This window comes from Saccostrea cucullata, unplaced genomic scaffold (genome assembly GCF_032062105.1).
Source record: "Saccostrea cucullata isolate Sc308-1 unplaced genomic scaffold, CSIRO_AGI_Scuc_v1 ctg19057, whole genome shotgun sequence".
NCBI lineage: Eukaryota > Metazoa > Mollusca > Bivalvia > Ostreida > Ostreidae > Saccostrea > Saccostrea cuccullata.
In genome coordinates, this window is record NW_026933304.1 from 1 (window position 1) to 13096 (window position 13096).

At 30.9% G+C, this 13096-nt stretch overlaps 2 long non-coding RNA genes across 3 annotated transcripts; one reads left to right on the forward strand and one right to left on the reverse strand.

Moving 5' to 3' along the window:
- Positions 1-7046: 7046 nt before the first annotated feature.
- LOC134237947 (uncharacterized) lies at positions 7047-8399 on the reverse strand. 2 transcript variants are annotated; one of them, XR_009985905.1, is made up of 5 exons: positions 8367-8399; positions 7913-8050; positions 7387-7428; positions 7230-7287; positions 7047-7146 (listed from the first exon to the last, which is right to left on the reverse strand). It is a non-coding gene; the product is annotated as an uncharacterized LOC134237947 (long non-coding RNA). The 2 variants fall into 2 exon arrangements; XR_009985904.1 differs by having other exon boundaries at positions 8347-8389.
- Positions 8400-11372: 2973 nt separating this feature from the next.
- Positions 11373-12606, forward strand: LOC134237948 (uncharacterized). Its single transcript, XR_009985906.1, has 4 exons — positions 11373-11408; positions 12025-12057; positions 12385-12444; positions 12523-12606. It is a non-coding gene; the product is annotated as an uncharacterized LOC134237948 (long non-coding RNA).
- The last annotated feature ends 490 nt before the right edge of the window (positions 12607-13096 follow it).

A 13096-nucleotide genomic window follows, 5' to 3' on the forward strand; every position in this document is an offset into this window, starting at 1 on the left:
AAAATCCAAGATTTAAAGGGAAGTACTTGTACAATTATTTTATTGGTTTCTTTTTATAAGAAAATTTTAGGCCTGTAAAGTTAATCAACTTTTCTGTTTATAAATAAGAATTTGAAAGCACCTGGGTTTTTTTTAAAGTAGTAAAACATGTATCTATTAAGATTATAAATAGTAAAGTTAATAAAACTCTCAAATACATTACGTGTCGAGATTTTATAAAATGCTTGAATCTGGTATTTGTGTTTATAAGGAAGGGTATAGATTTAAAAGATTTTTATATTCCAGAAATATGATAATTGAAAATGTTGACCTTAAAATATCTTACAGTACTCTTCATCGTTTACGGTAGCTCAGTCGGTAGAGCGCTCGCTCCGTGATTGGGAGGTCGTGAGTTCGAATCTCGGTCGCGACTGACCTAAGTCGATAAAAAATGGGTAGCAATTGTTCCTTCGCTATGCGCTCGGCACTTTGAAGTGAAAGTTGCGGATCCTTCGGATGAGACCTTAAAAACCGAGGTTCCGTGTCAGCGGCAGGCGTTGGCACGATAAAGATCCCTCACTGCTCAATGGCACCGAGTGCCGAGTAAACGTTAAATTTTGAAGTCCTTCGCCGGCATACGGTGATGTCTCCATATGACTGAAAAATTTTCGAGAGGGGCGTTAAACAATATACAATCAATCATAGTACTCTTCAAGTAGAATGTGACTTTTGCGAGTTTGAATTAAAGAAATAAAAATATAATTGTTTTAATTGTCTGGCAAAATTCAATTTCTTAGCCGAAGACTGTAACAGTATTTTTTCCAATCATTCATTTAGCAAAGGACCGATATGCCTTCGTGGAAAATATGTCCATGCTTGTTCGAAGCGTAAATATTTTTTTGATGTTTGTATATGTCTGTTTGAAAATGCAATAAAGGTTGTGTGATATGTATAATACTTAGGTTTCTTCTGTAAAAAATATAACTTGATTCATATATGCCCTGTATTAGATGTATACCAGGGCAAAAGCAGATGCGGCAGAATCTTGCAATGTACAAATGCATATATAATTGTAAAAGCACCATCCTAAATAATGCTATCGTCAGTTTTCTTGCATTGTAAAAGGTACCTTTATCTACCATCTACCATTAAATCCTTCAAAATAATTTTGTTAGATCTATGCACCCATGTCAACTTTCAAAGGCACTTTAATTCATTTTTTGTTTTAGATGAAGATCACATGTATCACATGTTTATGGTCTTCATGCTGGTATTACATGTAGTATATCTGCCCAAGAAGGAGAAAGCAAAGCCTGTTAACTAAACAAGAAGGCCGTTGCATGTGACTGGTGTACATGGGGTGCTTCTTGTCGATGTAGAAGCTAGGAGGATATAATCAAATATTTATATAAATATATATATTTATTCATTATATATAATTATAGTTTATATTATTATAAAAAATTATTTCCTACAGTACAAAGTTATCATTAAATACCAAAGTTAGATATGTATAATTAGAATTTTGTTGTGAATATCGTATTATTGAGCAGTTAAGCATTGTTCTAAAAAGCATTTTTTAAAAAAACATGTTTAGATTTACATATTTTTTACAAAAAAAAATGACAAAGTGACATGTATAGTAGTTTAACGACAGTTCTGATAAATACATGTAAACGTATGCTTAAATCTGCCTAAGCCTTAAAGGTTTTTGAACTATATTGTTTATGTTGTTATGCATATGGTACTAAGTAATAAAGAGGAGAATAATATTTTTTTTTACTCATTTCTAAATTTCTTGTACTAAAATATACACTTTAGAGGCAATTGTAAAATAAATTCACTGCATATCATATTTCTCGTTTCAAGATATGAAGGAATACATTAATTGCATGTATCTCGATGAGATTTTTTCATGCCTTTGACTTTCTCGAAATTAATATCAAACCAAAAACTTCTTTTAATATGATACAATTCTGTTAATTGATTTTATGGAAGTATGTAGTCAAAGTATATACATTTAAGAAGCTATGGAGATTACTGAACTGTTAATCTTTGATTTATGTGTAATAGGAAACAATTAAGTTATCATGATAAACTCTTTCATCCAAGAATTTTTTTTATTGTATTGAACAATCTGTATCCAACGTTGTAAAATATCAGGAAATCTGAATTATCATGTATAATTTAATGAATTAATTCTTGGCGGCAAATTCTTTATGTCATAATTGTATAAATAAAATATATTTCTTCATATTTCAGATAACTGTGTATAACCCCGCTGAAATGCTAAGAGAAGCATTTAAACGTGTAAGTCGAACATTTACCAGAATATATAATTTGCAACAAAACGTACATCAACAATCAATGTGAATTTTCATTCAAACATTTTAAATACAATATTTTTTTTAATATGTAACATTTTTTTGTTCAGATAAATGACGACCACTTGGATAATCCAGCAACAGAGGAATAAAACAATCGATTTACGAAATCTCTCTATCTCTCTCTATCTCTCTATCTCTCTCTCGTGAAAATGATAAAAGTTCATATCTGTTATTTTATTATTAAACATGTTTTAATGATCCACTGTTGATTGTTTTGTTTCTGAAAAAATTCAGATAAACAGGTTATAGGAAAAAAAATGTTTGGGTTGAAATGAAAAATCATTTAGATAAATTGCAAACAGAAATAAATTGCCCTTTAAAAATCCAAGGATGGAAGGATAATTCTGTAATAAAACTTCTGTATTGTGTTTTGAGCTTAGAGGTAAAGAAAACATTTCTTATTTGGTATAATTCACAAACAAATTAGATTGAAAGACTAGAGCAAAGTTCATTGCAAAGGAATGAGTAGATGGTCAATTAGAGAAGGTTTTTCCGTTTGTTGTTGTTTAACGTTCCTCTACATACATTTTCCCTCACACGTAGACTTAACCATTGGTGGAGTGTTGCAAAATTTTGACCTATAGTCGGCAGTCAGGGCGATTGAGCTGTGCAGGATATTTTCTTGTCAGCATTAATATCCACTGTTACACAGGACCTCGGTTTATATAGTCTTATCAGAAGGACGGGTCTCCATGTTCTGTAATGGGATTCGAAACTGTGACGTAAGCTACCTATTGCCTGCCGTAAAATCACGAATTCTCTTGGCGTTTAATTTTGGGTGTTTTCGTAAATGAAGAAAGCAACGAATTCATGTCCAAGAAATGTAACATGCTACATACTAAACTACTTAATAATTCGTCATCCACGAATCAAATCCTCAAGAACCAAGAGCTTCTTCTTTGAACATTTGAACCAACGAAATGTGTTCTTTTACAGTAATTAAAATTGTTAACAATGAATTCAATTATTGGCAATTTAGCCAATGTGTACCTATTAATATCAAGCATTTCTTTATCCAAAGAAATAAATTGCAGCATGCGCTCATGTCAGGTACCAAGCAAATGTTTACAATGTAATTACCTATCGAAATTCGTTTTATTCAATATGTAGAATATCATGTTTAAAAGTAATTTTTCAGAAAAAAAAGTATTTTTTACAAATCATCATAAAAATTCAACAGAGAAGCTTGGCTTTCACTCCGAAAAGACCAAAAAAATAACGTAATGTTTAAAAAATTAATATATAGCAAGTTTAACCCCCGCCCCCGAAAAAAATACGCGGGTATGTTAAGGAAGCATATAGGTCATTTCTAGGGAAATTTAGCCTTTTAAAAGAAAATTAAGTTTAAAAAATTATCAAAACCGCTGATGAACGTAAACTGTTATTAACTGTTGCATACCGATAAATGAGTGTCTATAGCAAAGACGTGAACCACCGCCACGGCATCACGTGACTTCTATTAAAAGCGAAATTTTCCTTAATAAAAAAGCTAACAGAACAACAATACCCCGGGGTTAAATAATTTCTTTGAGTAAATGATATAGTTGAAAAACATCTATTTCGCCTAAAAATTTCTGCTAGAATGCAACTGTCTTGTCAGTAAAAAAAAATATTCTACACATTCGCACGAAACCTTACCCTATGTTTTGAATTTTAAACTTATGAACCGAGATTTTTCGTAAAACCATGCTTAACTAGGGATTCTAGCAGCACTTTCCAAGTTTGGCAGAAGGCAAACTTTCCAACTATACAAATCTTATGTTTTGAAATATCCAGATTATAGTTGTTCTGTTGCATTATTTTTGTCAGGAATGACAGGGGAAAGGCCGACCGGGATACGTATATAGCTGGCTGTCTTTGAAAGAGAATATTATTGATGAAAATAAATAGCATACCTGTTTAATTAACTGAACTCCATATAAAATTCACATAATATTCACGTTATTTCCTTTTAAACTCTATTCTACGTATCTTTGTATAAGCCGTCTAAGCCAAATTCTCTTTACACGACATGATCCATTCCAAGTTACTTGAAGTACACATATGACGTCATCGGTTGTTGATTATAATCAAAATGACAGATATCAGTAAATCAAAATAAAAACATTTTATTTTTGTTAATGTTTATACGTTTTTATTCATTTTCTATTGTTAAATAATCTCTCTAAATACCAATATTACAAAACTTTGTGTTCTAAAATTGACGTAATCTCGCCTACTATGACGTCATAATGTAGCACGGATTAAGTCAAGGTAGAATATTTTGTATGCTTCCTTATCACCCCTGCGTAAACGTTACGGAATTATATCTTGCAGAAGCTGGCTTTCAAATCCTCGACTTTCCAAAGAAAAAAAACACAAAACAAAACAAAAAAAAAAAACAAAAAAAAAAAAAAAAAAAAAAAAAACCTAAGAATCAGCGAAACAATATTGAAATAAGATTTAATTTCAACAACTTAGTTTAAAGAATTGAAAGTACCATTAGAATTAGTGAGACAAAATTATGAATCTACTATTATTTTGTATAATCTATATTGAAATATCATTATAACTTAAAATCTTACTTTAAAGACTTAATTAAAGACAAGTGAAAGTGTTTGAAGACGTCTTCATGGTTTTTTTTAGACGTTTTACATTAAGCATTTAGAAACTAGGGTTTAATTGATCAATCAATTCTGATTTTCAACCGATTTGACAACACTAGTTTAAAGATAGCTTAATTTGGGTATAGAGAAATTAATTTCTTCATATCATTATAAGGGTAAAGATCTAGTAAAAAAAAAAAGGTCCCTACAGATTTATCAAACTTGGGAAATAAGTTCCTTTAATGATGCTTTATAACTTATGTTTAGTAAAAAATGGTGTTTCGAGGTATAACGTAAAGGTAAACAATCATATTTTAAACTCTCATAATCATGCAATGAAAAATTAAGAAAACCTGTCATGAATATGGGAATTTTTTTCATATCAAACAAGGAACATGCATTCAGATTGCCTACAATCTCACAGAAAACGATAACTTGTATGTTGTTGGTTTTATCTTTAAATGATATCAAATTTAATATAGGTGTCGGTATTCCTTTTCAACTGAACTCCATGAAAATACTTTATTTTCTACATAATACTCCCAGAGCCAATAAGTAAGGGAATAAGAAAGTTTGCATTAATAATGACGTCATATTGAATGTAGTGTGTAACAAAAAATAGTCAAAAGTCATTTACTAGATCTTGAACTTAAGCCATCTTTTATCGACCATAAGGTCCTTGCTTTTTCGTGCTGTAACACCGTCACGGTTGTTCAGTCTGTTGAGTGCTTGTTCTGCAAGTTCGAATCTCGGATGCGACTTACTTTTTTCGATAAAAATAAGTAGAACCTGTTCTTTTAAATGAAAATTCGTATCCTTCGGATGAGAAAACCAACGTCCCGTGTCGAAGTAGGCGTTAGGCTACAAAAAATTCCCCACTTCTCAATGGCCCTCAGTGCATTGTAATGGTCAAATATTTTTACTTGTACATGTATATACATGTAGTAGCGTCTCTTTTTGAGTGATTTTTTTAACCAGTTACTGTTGTTTATGAGGTGAATACAAGGATTTCGCCACTTTTGAAAAGCAATATTCCCCTCACCCTTCCAGCTCTAGTAATATTGAAACACTTTGGTGGCTAAATCATCGTATTGACTTGACTTCAAAACAGCAGTAATTGTGTAGTTATACTAAACCAAGGGGCACTTTTTTCTTTTATTGCTGTTGCCAAAGCTTCAAGTCCGAGTGCTTTTTTTTCTTCGTCTTTTCTTTTATTTACAATCGGTGCAGTAGAGCAAATGTCCTTTACGAAATTTCTTTTAATTTAATTCAATATACGCAATGTCGATCAAATACAAAATATTTCTTTTTGATTTTTTTTAAATCTCAGGAAGTTTGATATACAAAGAAAGAACAGAGCAATCACTGAGCTCCAAAACACTAGAGGTGGGATCAGGTACCATGAAAGAGTTAGCATCCCTATCGAACCTTCACACCATCCATATGCTTCTTGTCATGATCAGGAAATAATGATTTATTCAATGTGTAAATAAGGACCTTACAGTTGGTGCTAAAAGCAATAGTCTGCATTTGAAATAATTTAGTGATAAATTGTAAGTTTTGTCAAGGTCATTGTATCGACCATAGAACTTAAAGATGACGATTCAAAACGAGATTGTTGACATTCTTATCACATTAACATTTTCATCAATAACTTATTTCGTTATAGAAATTATCCATACTTACAACATAAATATTGTATGTGTACTTTAACAAACTTTATATGTATCACCTAAGAATCGAGTTATGAAAAATAATTATTTATTCACTAATGTGTACAGTTAAATAAATTTTATCTCTTGTTATATCATTCAATATGTTAATACTTTTCAAAATAACTGTTTCTGAAAATAAAAAATAAACGGCGTTTATATGTATAGAACCTTTGTTCGATAAAAAGTGTTTACATGTGCTCACAAGCAGTCAGATTTTGTCATTTATAGTCTCATTATATAGCGAGGCAATCTAAAATTGTTAAATGTATTTCAGAAAAAAGCACCACTAGTGCATTTTTGATTGTTTTCGGTGAGAGAAAATGTACTATCATACATCAAAGTATATTTACATACTGCATCATAAGAACAAACCACTGATATAATGCATTTTCAAAAGTTTTACTGGAATCAAGAGAAGTTTTAATTCAAAAATGAAATTTTAATCCTCCTCACTCAATTTCAATTGATGTTTTCCATTCTCTAAAAATGAAAAAAAAACTGTTTATAGAAATTCAATTAATTCTGCTGATTTTTTACAATAAGCTAATAAAATTTAAACTCACATTTGTATTTCTATTGCTTCATCTCAGTTTTCAAGAATCTTTTCCTGAAATCCGCCTCCTGTAACAAATGTACAAGTAATAATTGTTTTTGTGTACAAATAGATTGTAAACAATCATTCTTCACTTTTAAATATAGAGGAACATAAAGTAGACTTACTCTCATTTGGTTTATTTTTTCCACCGGGTCACTTCCATCTTCCTTTTAACAAATGAAACATTTTTATCTTCAGAAGTTAAACTCAAATTTTAGTACAGTTAATCACGCTGAAGTTAACGAGGCCATTTCAAATTTGACTTTGCATGACTTTTCACATTTTTCTTATTTATGCAGTCCTGGGTGGGTCATTTTAAGAATTCTGTTTTCAATTTCAATAAAACCTGATCTGTTACGTCAAATAAGTCAAATGGTGCGTTTCAAGCATGATAATTTTGCAATTTTGAAAGTTTCTTTTAGGTTTAAGTAGTACATAAAATCCGGGAGCACATTCAATAATTTCTTCTTTAGAAACTTTTCGACAAAATTAAAAAAAAAAAAAATCATTCTAGAAAAATTATCAAAATATATAGTAAAGAAATTATTAGACTCGACCTCCTTAAAGCTTGGATTCAATGGACTTCAATTATCAAAACAGCATACTTAAAAATATTCTCTTTGGAATGGAAAATGACCATATAAAAATTACCTTTAACATATCCAGAGAACGCTTGCTGCAGTAACAAAATCCATTGTAGCAAGCACACCATTTCTTCTTTTTAGCGTCCGTCTCTTTCATCAAGCAAAGCAGCATAGCAAAGATTACGACACATGCAATAAACTTCATCTGAAAATATATTGCCATAATTATCTAATTAGGACCTTAAACTATCCCCCTATATACGGTCACAGTGAATAAAAGCATGTTCAAGTTTTATTTTTTACTTTCCTTTTTGAAAATAGAAAAACTTAATTGTTTGTATTTAAATTGAAAAAAATGAAGTTAAAAATAAATATTTAACAGATAAAAAGAAATAATTGTTTAACTGATACGAAACCCCTCCGTAAAGCCACACACTAAAACATGAACGAAGAAAAAAAGAACTGTTTCTAATAAGATAATTAAAGAAAAGTATTACTTACGATATGTCTGTTACACTTACGATTTGCGATTTGAATTCTTCTTGGTCAGCAACTCAAACCAATGAAAATTTGGCAGAATTGTTTTCAATTTATACTTGAAAAGTATAAACAGCTGGTTACTCTTCTGCTATTGAATTGTATAACTGAGAAGAGAAAACGTATAAACTACTGTAATCTGATGAAAGATATGTTTGCTTTAAACCTTATCGTCTTTACTTTATTTTGCAACATTTTATATTCAGCATTAGTTTGACTTTTAATTGGCGAGATGTATGTTTACTCTTTAGACACATCATCGGTATTACAAGTCAAAAATGAAATTGTTTTTTTTTTCTTTTAATATGTAACAAATTTGACTTTAAAAGCATACAGAATACATTCATATAATCATAGCGGTTCTTCAAACCTTACCAGGCTAAAAATTTTGCATTTCCATCATACAATTTTCTTTGAAAACTTTCACAATTTATTTTTTTATAAGGAAGTATGATAATAGCATTCTATTTAATTAAAACAATCACTATTAAAACTTGTGGAACAAATCCGTTTTCTTTCAAAACTGTCCGCTAAAAATTCCCCGTGATGTTTGCAGTCATCATTTCGCGAGTTCCGTTGTCGATACAATGACTTAATCATCGAAGATAATTTATTATGAAGTCAAATGCTGACAGACGTTTTTCATTCTGTTAGGCCATTATTTACACACCGAAATTTGCAAGAATTTTTCTGTTATTTTCCTACCATAATGTGGAACACATGGTGGGTATTACCTGTCGGCAGGGGATGCTCACTCCAATGCACATGATCCAACATCTGAGGTTTTGAAGGTCCAATTTTGCTCTTCACCTATTTTGTATTGTATAATTAATTGTTGAACTCTAAATCTTGGGTATTGTTTGTTATCTCCATTTATTTTATTTATTGTTTAATTTATTTTATCAGAAGTGCGGTGCATTAAAAAAAAACAATGTGCATTGCTTTTGATACTGAACCAGAATTAAAATTTTTCAGACATAAAAACTATGAAAACACTTCAATACTGAAGTTGTGTTTTTGTTTTTATTCAGTTGGTTCTACAGTAAATGTAAGTGTTTCCATTATATACTCCATATGAATTAAAAATAATTCTCTTGAGGTACGTTAAACAATAAACGATCAATCAATCATCTCTCTGTATGAATGCACGCCCTTTTAAAAGATCTGGTATTTTCATGATAGAGAATATGGACATGTAAATATGCTAAAAAGACGGTGTACTTTTCTAACTGGTGAAACGGAATGTTAAAAACATTTTACCCATCTCAACATCTCAACAGAGATACAGCAATGTAATCGTATGCATTTGTTTGTTTGTGTGTGTGTGTGAGAGGGGGTGTGTTTGTTTGTGTGTGAATGATTGGGTTAGTGCTGAACGAAACGGAAATGGTGTAATTTGCCTCGAGATCGATGCCGAATGCTGCTTTAATTTATAGATGAGCTAGGGATACTCTCCTTTGCAATGCCATTGTTTCAGGAACTGTTAGTGGTCAATTTATTATTTTCTAAAAGGGTTCGTTAATTGACCGAATGGGTTGTTTAAAAAAAATAAATGGGCGAATTTTGTTTGCTCATTGTATTTCAAAATCTAAGCCCCCTACATGATGTGACTAAACTCAAAAACAACGCTAGCTAGGTTACATGATTTTAAGATATTTGAATACTAAATATACATATAATGTAACGAAATTTAATACAGAAATCAGGGTTTAAAACAAAAATATCTTTTGTCAGATTTCAATGGTTTAATTTTTCCTTCTTAATGACAGAATTCAATAGCAAGAGGGGTACCAGCTGTTCATCAATTTCAGGTATAAATTTTGTCAACGTTCTTCTATATTTTTGTTGGTTTGAAATTGCTTGCAAAGAAGAATTCAATTCGCTTATCGTAAGTAATATTTTTTTTATATATTTATTTTATTCAACGACAATTTTATCAGGGTTTTTCCCCTCTCCCTGTCGTTGTTTTAATGTGTCTGGTTATGTAATCGTGTTGCATTGTACATTTCAGTCTCTATTAAATGATATTTTTTTGCCTTGTGTTATGTTTCTCCATTTCTTTATTTTTTCTGAAAAAATAAACTTTATTCCCTGTATCCGTGTTTAGGGAAATGGTTTTAAGACATTTTTAAATATTCCTAGTGACATGTTTTCAGATGAAGTTTATGACATGTGTCGTTATTCTTGCTATGCTATTTTGCCTGATGAAAGAAACAGATGCAAAGAAGAAGAAATGGTGCGCTTGCTACAATGGACTTTGCTACTGCAATCGCAAGTGAGTTAAGGCTAAATATAAGCTTTTCTATTCAAATGAACTAATGAAAATGCATAAATTGTATACTTTATTTATGGAGAAAGTTCAAATTGATTTTCTTATGCATTCATAGTACCCACAGTATATTAATGCAAGAACACATTATGATGTCATACTATGACGTCATTGTTCTTTTCCATTCAAGGTAATAAAATATATCAACAAAACAACGTCGGCGCAAGGGCATATCCTATTTGATTTAAAATAAATAATGTATAATATTAAGGAGAATATTCTTATAATTAATAAAATTGCTGCACAAATCCTATGCCTTTTTTCAATTGATAAAAATTTTTGGAAACTTACACTGGACTGTGGATTTTTTACCCTGTTTCAACTTAGAACTGTACAAATAGAAACTAAACAATTTCAGTGTCGACATTTGTGCAGTAATATCATAAATCCTTGGAATATTCTGCGTCTTTTTATACCTTGTTTCTCTAAAACAAAGTAAGGTATGCCCTTGCGCCGGATCAATTTTGTTGATGTTTCTTATGAACTTGTGTAGTACAGGTTGATGACGTCATAATATGACGTCATAATGTGTACTGGCTATCGTGTATCGTATGTACCAAGAATGTATAAGAAAACAAGTTTTAACATTTTCTATGCGGTATGTATATCAATTATGGTTTTAATTAAATATTTTGCATAGAAACTCCATACGTAGCCTTAACTCACTTGCGATAAGCGTTCTCTGGATATGTTGAAGGTAAAGGCTGACTTTGATATTTATTTTTCCAGTAAATTAATGAGAGATATTGTAGACAGACAAACTGTGTTAAATTTCGGAAAAAAGATACACAATTTGGTTTGTTTTAGAAATTCTTATTTTTCTCATGCCCAATACTTGCACTTTTGCAATAAATCAGACTGGTATTTTACATGTAAAGGTGCAAGAGGGCCATTTTTGTTCGCAGTTAAATGTTTATTTAACTGGAATTTCAATCTTCTATCAACATATTTCCATGTCCATGGACGTATTAAATACACTTAAAATACGTTATCGGAACTAGACCTTTCAAGAAATGTTTTATTGTTATTTATATCTTAATTCATATATGAAAGGGGTAATGACACACCCATGAATACATGAATTAACATCGTGTTGTAAATTTTGAATTTACTAAGAGGAGGTAAACACAAAATTTACAACATGAAAACCTCCCCTTAGTAAATTCAAAATTTAAAACATCATGTAAAGAAACTTCGAAAAGCCACGTGCAGTCAAATTGAAAATGGTCATGTTTAACACACTGTAATTTATTCAATCTCCATGCAAATTTGATTTTGCTTACTAATTTAAAGAAGTTTTTATTTGCTTAAAGGAAGATGGAAATGACCTTGTGGAAAAAATGACAGTAAGTCTTTTTCATGTATTTTTTAAAATAATTTTTGATTGAGAAATAATTGTTCAAAATATTTTTAACACATGGTGTGGAATAATTCTAATTCGTGGGGGTCATTGTTCGTGGGTAAACAAAATTTTATTGGTCCGTGGGGACATAATTTCGTGGGTAACTTATATATACAGAAGATTCAATAAATAAATAAGTTTGTAAAGGGAATGTTCGTGGGGATATACATTCGTGGATAAGGGTGAACCACGAAATCCACGAGCACCGGTCCCCTACGAACATTGATGATTTCACAGTTAACTATTTAACGCGTGATTACATTTGTCACAGGAGGCGGAGTTCGCGAAAAGATTACTGAGAGCTAGGATGAAGTAATTTGAAATCAGAAGTGTGAGTAAATTTTACTGTGAATTCTTGGCAAAGATCATCAGAATTAATCATTTTTTAATATAAGTCTGATTTTTTTAGGAAGAAAGACGTTTAATCGAAACAAAAGAAGAAGTGGAAAAACATTGTCTTGAAAATTAATAAATCTTAACTGATTGCATTTTATCAATGAGTTACTGTTCGTTATCTCCATATATTAAATCAACATTTTCTAAAGAATGTCAGGGTTTATTAATTTTACCCTGCTACGTCGTCTGTCCGTACATGTCTGTCAAACTTTCTTCCTCCGCAAACTCTTCTTTTATAGTTTAACCAATTATTATCTTTAAAAATACAATACGCAGTGTCTTATAGATAAACAAAAAGGTTTTGGTATATTATCAAGTTAAATTCTGAGTCACATTCTTCATACTCATTGTATTAGGTTATTGATGAATTGTCTACGAAGTGTTCCGTTATTTTCGGATTACGCAACTTTGACAGGTGGGCAGGGGATTCTATACCTTCATGGCACCTAATCCTTCGTCTAATGTTTAAGAGATCCGTGTTTGCTCCGTTCCTTATTTGTATTGTTTGAAGGGACCATTAAGCTTAATCATTGTTCTTTTTCCCCATATACATGTACTTGAAATGGTTATTCTGTTTTATACTTGGG